Genomic DNA, 13930 nt, shown 5'->3' with positions numbered 1-13930 from the left:
GAGCTGGGCTCAGCAGCCAGGGCTGCCCAGGGCTGGCACAGACAGAGGCTGGCGCTGACAAATGTCCTGGGCCCCTCCCTGCTCTGTCCGTGCCCCAAGGGCACAGAGCAGCCTCCTCTCTCGGGCTCTTGCCTGTTTTCAATGCCTGCCCAGGCGCTGGCCCTGCCCCACAAGGCCTGGGCTGAGTCCTGCCCCTGCCCGCTCAGCCAGGCTGAGATGGACACTGATGGTTTCTGTGCCAGGCTCTCCCAGCCCAGCCCAGCTCCCTGCCAGCTCTGCCAGCTGCCCTGAGCTCTGGGCAGCACCAAGGGCCTCTCCCCAGCACAGCCCAGCCGGCTCTGGCCCCACAGCTCTGCTCAGCCCAGGCTGCTCTGGGCACTGCCCCACGGCCTCAGCCCCTGCCAAGGGCACAGCAGCAGCTGCAGCTCAGCCAGGACTCAGCCCCACCATGGGGGAAGGGGCTTGGCCAAGGCCAAAGGAGCTCCCTGGCTGCCCTGCTCCCCTCTGCCTCAGGTGCTGAGAGCTCTGCAGCCCCTCCTGCCATCCCATCTGCCCAGGCCAGCACAAGAGCCCCGGCCCTGGGGCCCTCCAGAGCTGCTCCTGCTCCAGGCCCAGGGCCCATCCCAGAGCTGGGGCAGCCACAGAGCTGTGCCCATTTCTGCTCATTGCTGCTCTGATGGGGATGGATCCTCAGCCACTTGGGGGTTGATGATCAATTTTACTACTCCAGAGGGCTCTTCTTTCTCGAGCTCTTCAGTTACAGAATTCAGTGGGAAAAGCTCAGAAACATTATTCAAAAAAAGGTTTTAATTCTTCTGTGGTAAATTAGACAGATTTTAGAAGTGAATTCAAAGTAAATATATAGTAAATTGAAAACATTGCTGAGAGAATTTTTTGTCCTGTTTTCTTTTCCTGTTTATATATTGATATCAGCAGTGTCCAATCGATATTGACCTCCAGCACCTTGTAATGCAGTCTGAACAGTTGTGGAAAATCAAATCTTTTCATGGCTAAAAATCAAATTTTCTCCCCAGCCCCACCACACCATTTCCCTCATCCAACCCCTGGCAGTCAGAGAAGGATGGCCAATGGATCACAGCCAGCCAGAGTGGATTTAAGAGGGGCAGGTCCTGCCTGAGCAACCTGATCTCCTTTTATAACCAGGTGACCCACCTGTGGATGTGGGAAAGGCTGTGGATGTGTCCATCTGGACTTCAGCAGAGCCTTGGACACTGTCTCTGACAGCATTCCCTGGAATAGCTGCAGCCCACAGCTTGGGCAGGTTCCCTCCTGGGTGGGAGATGGAAGAGCTGGCTGGAGGCTGGGCCCAGAGAGGGGTGGGGATGGTGCTGCACCCAGCTGGTGTCCAGTCCCTGGTGCTGTCCCCAGGGATCTGTGTTGGGCCCAGCCCTGTTTAACATCTTCACCGATGATCTGGGTGAGAGGATCGAGCCCACCATCCCCAAATTTGCAGGTGACACCAAGCTGAGTGTGAGTGTGGATCTGCCTGAGGCCAGGACAAGAAGACACAGCCTTCAGCTGCAGCAGGGGAGGTTTAGGCTGGACAAGAGGAAGAAGTTCTTCACAGAAAGGGTGAGTGGGCATTGGAATGAGCAAGCCAGGCGGGAGGTGGCAGAGTCACTGTCCCTCTCCAGTGGCACTGAGTGTCATGTCTGGGTGACAAGGCGGTATTAGGGCATTGGTTGGACTTGATGATCCCAAAGGTCTTTTCCAGCCTATTTGATTCTGTCATTCTGTGATGATTGGGACACTCTGGGGCCACTGTGACCCTGCAGGGCCTCGTGGAACTAAGAGGACCATGGTGACACTGTGCAGCCCCATAGAACCAGGGCTCCATTGTGGTGCTTTGGGGCCCAATGGAACCAGGGAGTCCCTGTGACACTGAGTCCTGGTGGAACCACAGAGGCCATGGTGACACTGCGGGGCCACGTGTGACCGAGGGGTTTCACCACTGTGACACTGCCAAACCAAGGAGAGCATTGGGAGAGTCCAGGGCCCAGTGGAACCAAGGGGCCCTTCTGACACTGCGGGGCCTCATGGAACCCAGGGGACACTGTGACACTGCAGGACCTTGTGTAACCAAGGGGCCACTGTGACACTCTGGGGCCTCAGGGAATCTGGAAGGTCATTGTGACACTGTGTGGCCTTGTGGAAACAAGAAGTCCATTGTGACACTAAGGGGATTTGTGGAACCACAGAGAGCATTGTGAAAGTGTGGGACCTCATGTGACCATGGGGCCTTTGTGACACCCTGGGGCCCCATGGAACCAAGGGGCCACTCTGAAACTGCGGCACCAACGAGAACATTGTGAAACTGTGGAGCCCCATGGAACCAAGGAGTCCATTGTCACATTTTGGGGCCCATGGAACCAAGGAGACCAGTGTGACAGTGCAGGGCCTGGTGTAACCAAAGGGACATTGTAAAACTGAGGGGCCCCTTGGAACCAAGGACATCTTTGCAGATGACACCAAGCTGGATGTGCGTGTTGATCTGCTGGAGGGTCGGAGGGCTCTGCACAGGGCCCTGGACAGGCTGGATCCAGGGCCCAAACCCAACAAGGTGAGGTTTAACAAGTCCTAGTGCCGGGTCCTGCACTTTGGCCACAACAACCCCTGCAGTGCTACAGGCTGGGGACAGAGTGGCTGGACAGCAGCCAGGCAGAAAGGGACCTGCAGGGACTGATGGACAGCAGGCTGGACATGAGCCAGCTGTGTGCCCAGGTGGCCAAGAAGGCCAATGGCTCCTGGCCTGGATCAGGAATGGTGTGGCCAGCAGGAGCAGAGCTGCTGTGCCAGCAATGATCTGTTCCCAGTTCTGCACCCAAACATTGCTGCTGCAGCTTCAGAGAAAGCAACAAAAGGGCATCTCTGCAGAAAACTGTGCTGGGAGACCCTTGACTTCCTTCAATGCCACTGAGAGTGCAGTCCCTCATTGGCACACTCTGTGGGTACAGGGAAGGTGGAGAGAAACAAAATAAGAAATGGCACAAAAAATGACATTGCTGTGTGGACAACATCAAAATGCAAAACAAAGAAAAATACACTCCAAATGGAAAAGAACAAGAAGTATAAAAAATTACTTTTATTACAAGTGATTTGCAGAAACTGGCCAGCAGTTTAATGTTTCTGAAAGCATTCAGTCATCAGTCACCTCACTGCAGCCTTGAGCTCCTGGTTCCTCAGGCTGTAGATGAGGGGGTTCAGGGCTGGAGGCACCACCAAGTACAGAACTGACAGGGCCAGATCCAGGGATGGGGAGGACATCGCAGGGGGCTTCAGGTAGGCAAACATGACAGTGCTGACAAACAGGGAGACCACAGCCAGGTGAGGGAGGCAGGTGGAAAAGGCTTTGTGCCGTCCCTGCTCCGAGGGGATCCTCAGCACAGCCCTGAAGATCTGCACATAGGAGAAAACAATGAACACAAAACAACCAAAAATTATACAGCCACTAACCACCAGAAGCCCCAGTTCCCTGAGATAGGAATTGGAGCAGGATAGCTTGAGGATCTGTGGGATTTCACAAAAGAACTGGCTCAGGGCATTGCCATGGCACAGGGGCAGGGAAAATGTATTGGCTGTGTGCAGCAGTGAATAGAGAAAGGCACTGGCCCAGGCAGCTGCTGCCATGTGGGCACAAGCTCTGCTGCCCAGGAGGGTCCCCTAGTGCAGGGGTTTGCAGATGGACACGTAGCGGTCGTAGCACATGATGGTCAGGAGGGAAAACTCTGCTGTAGCGCAAAAAGTGAAAAAAAAAAGCTGTGCAGCACATCCTGTGTATGAGATGTTTCTGGTGTCCCAGAGGGAATTGTGCATGGCTTTGGGGACAGTGGTGCAGATGGAGCCCAGGTCGCTGAGGGCCAGGTTGAGCAGGAAGAAGAACATGGGCGTGTGCAGGTGGTGGCCGCAGGCTACGGCGCTGATGATGAGGCCGTTGCCCAGGAGGGCAGCCAGGGAGATGCCCAGGAAGAGGCAGAAGTGCAGGAGCTGCAGCTGCCGCGTGTCTGCCAGTGCCAGCAGGAGGAAGTGGCTGATGGAGCTGCTGTTGGACATTTGCTCTGGCTGCACATGGGCACCTGTTCATGGAGAAAGGACAGGGACAAGTCAGGAGAGGCTGCTTGGAGCCAAACCTGGGCCATTCCCTGCAGCCTGTCCTGCTGGGACTCACCCACCCTTGTTCCTGCTCTGGGAAAACCTTCACCCAGGTCCCTGCCCCTGAGCTCCAGTTGTGCTGGCTGAGTGTGCCAGGAGCAGCCCAGCCTGTGTGTGGGGGCTCTCGAGGAGCCATCCCTGCCCTGCTGCCCTGGATTTGTGGTCCTGTGGCAGAGGAACAAGTCTGGATATTCAGGAGTTGTCAGGGGAGTCACTTCTACTGTATAAAAGTGCAGTACTTTACTTGCTATCATCTCCACTCACACTTCTAAGGTAAACAGATGGCAGGATATGATTTTAGGAATACTTTTCCTACCCACACATCATTCTTGGCTCTCTGAGTTTAGAAATCCCCAGTATTCCTGCTGCACTCAGAATTTGCCACAGAGAGATGTGAGAGGCAAAGGATTCCCTGTGGATGAGGGAAGGTGAGGGGCTGGATGGGCTTGTTCCCCCAGCACTGCTCTGTTCAGCCCCCTCTGCTTCCCTGAGCATCTCCCTGGGCCTGGACATCCCCTCCTGAGAGGTGCCTTGTCCCTGCCAGCGCTCAAAGAGGCCATCCCACCCTGTGTGCCCTCGGCCCGGCCCTACAGAAACCTGCCTGTGTGCAGGGCCCTGGCTGGGGCAGGCTCTGTGTGCAGCTGGGCAAGGGCAGCTCAGGAGAGCCCTGCTGGGCCCTGCAGAGGTGATGCTGCTGCTGCCCAGGGCTGAGGAGTGGCTGAAGGCCCTTTGGGAGGCTCCCAGCAGAGACACTGACCAGCCAAAATCACAGTTCTGGAGTCTCTGTAAATGTTCTAACATTCCTTTGATGATGCTGTGCATCCCTTTCAACTCACAATGTTCTGTGAATCTGGGATTACAATTCCTGTTCTGCTTCTCTCATCCCCCTGTTGTCTATAATCAAAAGAGAAAAAAAAGAACCCTTGCAACAGTGTTAGAACAGTGAAGTTAAAACCAGACCTTTATTGGAAGCTTCCAGGTGTCCCAGAGGGGATGAGGAACACCCAGCCCCTGATTTCAACAATTTGTTAATGTTGATTATTTAGGATATTTAACAGGAACATCCAATGGGAGATTCATTACCCAGTTACACAACCCTGGCTCAACCCACTGGAATAAGTCCAGGGCCTTCTTTGTCCCAGTTTTTCTTATCACTGCTTACATTCAAAACCCAAAATACTCTTCTTGTGGGTTCTTTCTCTGATAAAAAGATTATATAGCACTTTAAAAATGTATTTAGACAGGTTATAGTTCTAAAATCTAAGAGAAGGTAAGGAAACATACTAGAGTTAATTAAGGATCATAAATACATTAAATATATAATAGTAGTTAAAAAGAGTTATTTAAGAGTTTAATAGAGTTAGTTAAGGATTATAATTTTAAAACTACGTAACAGTAATTTACAGAACTATGAATATATGAAAAATATATAAAAAGCAAAAATATTTTTATCATCATCACAACTTCATCATCTTTCTCCAAGCAGAAAATTGAAAACACTCTCAGAAAAGCTCCTGACCTTTACAGCAAACCCAGGCTTACCTCCTTTGGGAAGTGTCCTCCGGAGCTGTGCCCAGGCTGGTCTGGAGCTGGGAGCAGTCCTGCCCCAGCCAGCCCCTCTCAGCAGCAGCACCTGCCCTGCTCAGGGTGGCTCCTTCCCCCCACAGCTCCTGGCCAGCGCTGGGAGCAGCTCCAGGGCCGGCTGAGAGCTGTCCCTGGCAGGCAGCAGAGTCCCTGGCCCAGCACAGCGCCCTGGGCTGCAGGACCCTGCTCTGCAGGACAGCCCTGGGCACCCCTGGCTGCTCTGCACAGGAGATGAGCAGAGAATGCACTCACAGGCTCTGTGGGCATTGGGATGTTCCAGCTTTAGGAGATGGCTCCAGGAGCTGCAGCTGCATTGTCCTGCAGCCAGAGGTTCCTGTGCCAAGGGCTGGCAGTGATTCTGCCCCAGGCACTTCTCAGCCCCTTCCCAGCCCTGACTGATTGAAGCTCTCTGTGCCTCTGTGCTGTGCCCGGGCTGGCTGCAGGCAGTGCCCCAGCCCTGCTGGGCTGGGAGAAGAGCTGCTCAGCAAGAGAAATGTGCTTTTGAAGCTCTGCTTGGTTACCAGGATCACCCTCTGTGCCAGGAGCCTGGCCCAGCTCAGCAGCACAGACACAGCACAAGGACTTTAATGACCCTCTGGGGCTTTGTGCTCAGGCCCTGAACATCAGGCCCTGAGAGGGAGCTGCAGAAACCTCTGGAGAACTCCATGTCAGAATCCAACTCCAAAGTTTCTTGGACTTTTAATGGGTCCCACTGAGGGACACGACTGAGAAAGTGTCCCCAGGCCCCAGGCAGAGCAGAGAACTGGAGGCACTGATGCCAGGTGGGGACAAAGAGAAGCCAAGTCTTGGTGCCCTGGGGCACCGCAGGGTCTGTGCCACCAAGGGCTGTGAGGAGACACCTTGTCCTGAGGCCCTGGGGCCTCCTGGCACAGCCCCAGCCAGGCTGGGCACTGTCAGCCCCTGGTCCTGCCCTCAGCATCCCCCCCATGCCCACATCCCAGTGGCCTCAAGCATCTGCTGGAAGGAGTCCCTGGGGAGCCTTGGTCAGGAATGGCCCTGGGGGCTCCTTCATGCTACCAGGGACTGCAGGTTTTTCAAAGGACTTTAGCTTTTGCTTTTGCCTTGCAGTCTCTGAGAGCTTTGTGCAATCATGGCCTCCAATATTCTGCTGTAATTAGTCCCTGGAGAGGCTTTGTCAGTAACAACACTCAGTGGGGCTCATTAATGCTTCAAGGTACTCAGTTCTTTTAAGGTACTTGGTGTTTCACTTTTGTTACAGACTTTGTGAGAAGTTTATGGAATCATGGCCCCAATTATCTGCTTTAATGAGTCCTGTGAGAGCTTTGTACTGACACTCAGTGGGGTTCATTAATACTCTGAGATACTCAAATTTTGTGAGGTTCTTTGAATTCTTCTTCCAAAACTGAGAGGTTTTTGTGCCATTTTGAGTGTCTGAGAGGTTTTTGTGCCATCCTGGCCTCCAGTTCACTCCTCCAAGGAGTCCATCAGGAACCGTTGTTGGGGATGGATCTCAGTGGGTCCCATTAATACCTCGAGAAACTTTGGGGGTTTTTTCTGACTTTTGCCTCCTGGAAAGGTTTGTGCAATCTCCTCTCAGGCCCTGAGGTTCCAGGGCTCAGCTCCAAATGCACCACGGGGCTCATTAGGATCAAGCAAGTCCTGACAAACCATGGCTGTGCCTCGATTTCCCTCTTGTCTGGGGCAGTTCATCAGGAAGATTTCTATGGTGGTTTCCGTTTGCCTATTTGATATTTCCTGGTCAACGCATCAATTAGTGTGGTGGGTTCAGTGCTGGCTAATTACCAGTGCACTCACTAGAATATACTTACTCATTTCCTGCTGTGAGATAGGATTAGGAGAAAGGAAAAGTGGGCTCAAAACTTTAAAAGAGTGTAAAGAAAAGTTTATTAACAGTAACTAAATGAAAGAGTAATAAGAATATGAACAAAACTTTCAGATCACATCCTCTCTCCATACAACCTGACAATGTAGAGACAAAACCTGAAATTTTCAAGTCAGTTTACCACCTCTAGAATATTCTAATCTTTCTTCAGTTCACATCAGGAGAGAAGTACCTCTTGTTAATGTTATGGAGAATTCTCCACAAGAAAACATTTATCTCATGGCTTTTCATTTCCATGAATAGCCACTGCCTGGAAAAATCTTCAATTGTGAAGTCCCTCCCATGTTTTCACAGCTTTTCCCACAGCTCTGTTTAGCGGCCATGCCAACTTATGGGGTATTAGTTTCAAGATGAGCTGTTTAAGAGCAAAGGATCTCTTCATCTTTTTATGAAATCATCTTAATCTCTGGGAACAGACGCCTTCTTTTCTCCCTGAGGGCACAGGGTCTCATCACTCTTCTCTCTTTCAATGTTCAGACTTCTCATGAGATCACAGCTACTTCAACATTTCCCTACTTTAGCATGGAGGCCTTTGCTGAAACAAGTCATCTCCTCATACTTTTCAATGCCTTATAGGGAAAAAGATTGTCTGATGTATCAATGACATCCTTCTCCACAGCTTTAGCAGAGGATTTCAGCCCCAAGATCAAGGCATCTCCTCATCCCTCCCATCTGGGACTCAACTTCCTCTTCCCTGACCTCAGTGTGTTCATGTTGCTCCTCTGTGTGCCTGCCCTGTGTCCTTTTCTCTCACTGGAGGGAGGATGGCAGCACTGGCAGAGTCAATATCTCCCCCTGGGTCTACAGATGGCTATTTGACTCTGGCTGGGCTTGATGTCCAATTCTTATTTTGGCCATGCTTCCTGGACATGAGGACCAGTTGTTTTCCATAGGAATGAAGGAACAGAGTCCCACTGTTTTAGGGGCAAATGAGAAGTGACCACCTAAGGACAAGGCCAGCCAGAGCTGCCAGATTTTGTTCTTAGAGATACCCTTGAATATAGGAAATTTTTTAGGCAGAGTATCAGTTTTGGCAATGGGCATCTGAAAAGACAGACAGTTCTTTTCCATACAGAGGAGAGCACGGAGCTGCAGTTCTCCAGGAGCTGATGAGAAGCAGCCCTTGACATCCCAACATCAGCCAGACCTGTCAAGTGGCCCCTGGGAGGCCAAGCCAGCCAGACCTGGTCCATGTTCCCTCGCTTCCATGGGGCCCCACAGTGTCCCAATGGACCCTTGCTTCCAGGAGGACCTGAGGTGTCACAATGCCCCCTTGGTGACACCAGGCCCTGAAGGGTCGGAATGGTCTCCATGGTTCCATCAGGCCCCACAGAGTCATAATGGTCTCTGGGTCCATGAAGCCCCGCGGTGTCACCATGGCCCCTTGGTTCCATGGTCTCCAGTGGTGCCACAATGATCCCCTTGGTTCCATGAGGTGCCCACAGTGTCACAGTGATCTCCATGGGAAGGAAAGCACCGAGCCCCAGTGTGGCAGGGGCAGCCACCAGAGGCCAAGGCCAGCCAGACTTGACGGTACTGACAGATTTTGCCTGGGAACAAACCTTGGATATAGGGAATTTTAGAGGTGGGATCACAGTTTCAGATATGGACACCTGGAGAAGTATAGGTTTTTCTGTAGGAAGGAAAGCCCAGAGCCAAAGTGTTTCAAAGGCAGATGAAGAAAGAGGTGGCTTCTGGGAGGCTGAAACAGCCAGACATGATCTTCATGGCAGCTTTTGTCATGGAGGAATCCTTGCATACACAGAATTTGGGAGGAGGAATCTCAATTTTGACAACAGTCACCTTGAGAAGAAGGACAGTTATTTCCACTGGAGGGAAAGCACCAAGCCCCAGTGTTTCAAAAGCAGATGACAAGCAGCTCCCAAGAGGCCAAGGGCAGTCAGACCTGTCTGTTCTGGCAGTTTTCACTTGGGAGCAATCCTTGGATGTACAGAGTTTTGGAGGAGGAATCCCAGTTTTGGCCATGGCCCATGGAGGAGAAGGAGAGTTCTCTCCCATAGGAAGGAAAGCCCAGAGCCCCAGTGCCTCAGGGCAGGTGAGAAGCAGCCCTGGACATGCCAAGGTGGTCAGGTAGTCCCCAGGAGGCCCAGCCAGCCAGACCTGGTCCGTGATCCCTTGGTTTGGTGGTGATGCCTTGAGAGGCTGCCTAGAACAGAGCTAGGCAGTGTTAAAGGAATAAAGCAGGTATTTATTAAAAGGCCTTCAAGGGATACATCTTGGGCAGTACAAGAGCCTGGCCCTGGCTCCATCCTAGATGGAGCCCAGGTCACGAGTTTTCACTGGGACAAACAGGGGGATTCGGTCCGGCAGGATGTGTAAAACAATCTCCTGTAATATCTACCTGTTCTCACAGAGAGCACTTGGCTGCAGGGACACATTCCCATCGTTCCTGCCCAGGTTTCAGGATTCAAACACTGCTGTCCTTCCCAGGAGCTGTTCCTTCATCTGCCTCGGGAGGCCCTTTGGCCTCTGGACCCACACTCTGGCTCCATTATTAGCACTGCTGTAATGCAAACGCTTTATCTCCACCAACAGCAGTGATTTGAGGTGGATCTCCTTTTTTCCCAATTGTTTTAAACACTGACAATATCAATAATTGTGCTACCCTGTCATGGGTTTGAATAATCCAATCTTGTTCAGTATTCTTTAACAAAATTACTTCATTTTCTCCTTGATAATCTGCATCAGTTCCTCCTCCCATGGCATGAGCACTTTGCAAGGCCAAGCTCCAGTGAGCAGTTACCAAACCATAGTGTCCTGGAGGAATCTGGATTCCTGATCCTGTATTTTTAACTCTCCTTTGCTTCTGATTTATCCTGACTAATTCCAGTGGATGAAGGTCCAGCCCTGCAGCCTCTGGGCTGGCCCTGCCAGGGCCATCACACCCAGAACAATTTCCCAGGCAGTCCCAGTCTCACTGCCCAGGGCTGTATTTGCACACTGGGAGCAGCCGTGCACAGCCAGGGGGTTTCCATTTCCCCAGGGGCCATTGTTAAGGGCATGGAGCACATCTGGAGATGGGTTCTCCATGGGGACAGGTTCCCATCTCCTCGTTCTTTAAGTGGTCTTTTAACAAGCCCTTTTCTGCCTCCTCCTCCTCATCCTCCTCATCTTCCTCCTCCTGCTGGTCTTGCTCGTCCTCTTTGTCCTGTTCCTCCTCCTCGTCCTTCTCCTCCATTTACTTGTCCTCATACTCCTCATCCTCCTCCTCCTCATCCTCATCCTCCTTGTCCTCCTTGTCATCCTAGTCCTCCCCCTCCTCCTCCTCCTTCTTGTCCTGCTCATCCTTATCCTCTTCCTCCTCATCATCCTCCTCCACATCCTCATTCTCATCTTCTTCCTCCTCCTATTCCTCCTCCTCCTTGTCTTCCTCGTCCTCCTCCTCCTTGTCCTCCTTATCCTCCTCGTCCTCCTTGTCCTCCTCATCCTTGTCCTTTTCCTCATCCTCGTCCTCCTCCTCATCCTCCTCCTCCTTATCCTCCTCATCCTTATCCTCCTCTTACTCCTCATCTTCCTCCTCCTCATCCTCATTCTCCTCCTTCTCCTCCTCCTCATCTTCCTCCTCCGCCTCCTCCTCATCCTCCCTATCCTGCTCGTCCTCATCCTCCTCGTCCTTCTCCTCCTGGTCCTCCTCATCCTTGTCCTCCTTGTCCTCCTCATCTTCATCCTTTTCCTCATCCTCATCCTCATCCTCCTCGTCCTCCTCCTCATCCTCCTCCTCCTCCTTCTTTTCCTTCTCCTCCTCGTTCTCCTCCTCCTCATCATCCTCCTCATCATCCTCCTTGTCCTCGTTCTCTCTCTTCCTCCTCCTATTCCTCCTCCTCATCTTCCACGTCCTTTTCATCCTTCTCCGCCTCCTCCTCCTCCTCTGAGTGTTGTTCTCAGGATTCAATGACTCTAGGATTCCAGGAACCTGAAACTCTGGGGTTCCATGGCTCTGTGACCCCATGGATGGATTCAGGACTGTCTCCAAGGCCACAAGGGAACTGCAGCGGGAGGGGCTGCAGTGCAGGGGCACCAACAGCTGAGAGGTGACTGCAGCTGCTGCTGCTGCTGCTGCTGCTGCTGCTGCTGCTGCTGCTGCTGCTGCTGTTTGTGGGGGTGCTGCTGGCAGGGGCAGGGCCCTGGTGTGGCTGAGCGTTGCCATCTCAGCCTGTGAGCTCCTGGGAGCTCAGGACAGGGCCAGGACTGACCCAGGTTGGCACTGCACTTGAGGACAGACACAGAGAATGGAAAGTGCCCACAGAGTGGTTCCGAGCAGGTCTGTGGGAAGGAGGAGGGAGGGAGGATGAATCCCCTGCCCAAGGCTGCCAAGGGAAGGCTTTGGGAGGGAAAGCAAGCCTTGACCTGACACTAAGCCCTTCAAGGGCCCAGTTGCCCATGCTGAGCAGGATTTCATTGGGCTTTGTCTCATGACAGTGCCTGGGTCAGAAGTGGTGGGAGGAGCTGAAAAGCAGGGCCATGTATTCCCTCCCCCCAGCCCATTTGGGAACATCTGGGCAAGGTCTCCATTGTCTGCCTGCAGCCAGCTTGGGGGGCCCTTCCTCTCCTCCTCCTGCTTGGGGGACTGGGCTTGGTTTCTTCTGCCATCTGCAATGCTGAGCTTCTCTCTCCTCAAACCCGGCTGCTCAGGTTTGTGTCCCTGTCTTGCACCTTCCTCCTCTTCTTCCTCACCACGTGCTCATGGAGCCTCTTTGGGCAGCTGGACTGGAACTGGCAGCAGCAGGCAAACCCTGAGGAGCACCTCTGGCCTCCAGCCTTTCTGCAGGGCTGGCCAGAGCCTTCCTGCCAGGGGCGAGCCTCTTTCCTGTCTCTTCCCGAGGCAATATAGTCTGGATCTTGGCTCTGTCCTCCTTTCTTTCTCTTTCAGGGAAGGATCAGCCATGGCTGAAGGAATCTTCCATAGGTACCTGGTGCTGATGGCCATTCTCAGCATCAACCAGCCCTCTGGAAAGAATGGGATTTCTCCTGAGGATGATAAAGGAATTGTCCAGAGGATGAAGGAGCAGGAGGTGATCCTTTGGCAACACCAGCTGCACTTGGAGGAGGAAATTGCAGACCTGGAAGCCAGACAGGAGTGTCTGGCATGGCCTCTGTGGGAACTGGAAGAAAGATCCATTGGCACACATGCACGGTGGTTTGCTTGGGTGTCCCTGCCACTCTGGAGGCAGCATAGGAATGGAGCCAGAGGGGAGAACAGAGAAGAAAAGACTGACCCGGGGCTCCTGGGGAAAGCCTGGAAAGGAGTGGCCTTCCTGACAAAGCCCTTTGTGCTGCTCAGGGCCATTTGCATCTCCAAGGGCAGAACTGGAGGATATCTTCCAGCATTTGTGGATAGACTTGTTGAATTACCTCTTCAATTGCTTCATTCCTGTAAGACAAACTTGGTGCTTGAAATTCTTTAAGTTCCTTAGGTTAAGAATGTCCTTATTTCTATGTAATGATTGTTAAATATACTGTATTGATTGCTATAATGTCTTTATTGATGGTTAGAAATACTCTACATTGTTAGAAATACTTTGAATTGACTGTTAAAAATTCTCCATATTGGTTGTTAGAAATAGGTTCTGTATTGATTATAAGAGATACTCTTTGTATTGATTGTTAGAGATACCCTATATTGTTAGAAATACTCTGTACTGATTGTTAAAAATACTCTGTTTTGATTGCTATCATCTCTGTATTGATTGTTATACTCTGTATTGATTGTTAGAAATAGTTTCTGTATTGATTATTAGAAATACTCTCTGTAATCATTGTTATAAACAATAGGCTTCTATTAATAAGATAGATTTAAACAAAGGAATAAACTTTTCAGAGTTGTTTGTTTGCAACCAGATGACTTCCTGTTATCTTTTGTCTCTGGCATTCTCCTTGCACCCTGTGCTCCCCTTACAGACTGAAATGCAAACACCACAGAAACAGAGACCCAGTGTGCAAAGCACAGCCAGGGGTGTGTGCTCCTCTGAAGGGACAGACATTTAGGGGAGGATGTTTCAGAAGGAGGCTGTGGACATTGTGGCTGGAAAGCAGGGAAGGAACAGTTTGGCACGAGCTTTCCTTCAGCAGGAGGGGAGCACACAGAGGAGTTTGTGTCAAGTGAAGTCTGACACTGCCATCCAGTGCTGGCAAGAAGGGTGGAGCAGAGAAGCTGAGAAAAGGGCCTCAGAATGTTTAGTGATGATGTCTGGACTTCAGTGATGGGGACAAAACCTTCCTAAACTGAACATTAATTCTCAAACCCATAGCATTTTGGGAAGGAATGTTACT

The 13930-nt window shown here is 51.8% G+C and overlaps 1 protein-coding gene and 1 pseudogene across 1 annotated transcript in view; one reads left to right on the top strand and one right to left on the bottom strand.

Annotated features, from left to right (window-relative positions):
• Positions 1-13930, top strand: part of LOC144245875 (uncharacterized) — a 115100-nt gene that overhangs the window by 22219 nt on the left and 78951 nt on the right. The window lies entirely within an intron of this gene.
• LOC144248427 (olfactory receptor 14J1-like) lies at positions 3169-4071 on the bottom strand (annotated as a pseudogene).

This window comes from Lonchura striata, unplaced genomic scaffold, assembly GCF_046129695.1.
Source record: "Lonchura striata isolate bLonStr1 unplaced genomic scaffold, bLonStr1.mat Scaffold_123, whole genome shotgun sequence".
NCBI lineage: Eukaryota > Metazoa > Chordata > Aves > Passeriformes > Estrildidae > Lonchura > Lonchura striata.
The sequence above is the reverse complement of the archived record's forward strand: the minus strand, read 5'-3'. Positions and strand labels throughout refer to the sequence as shown.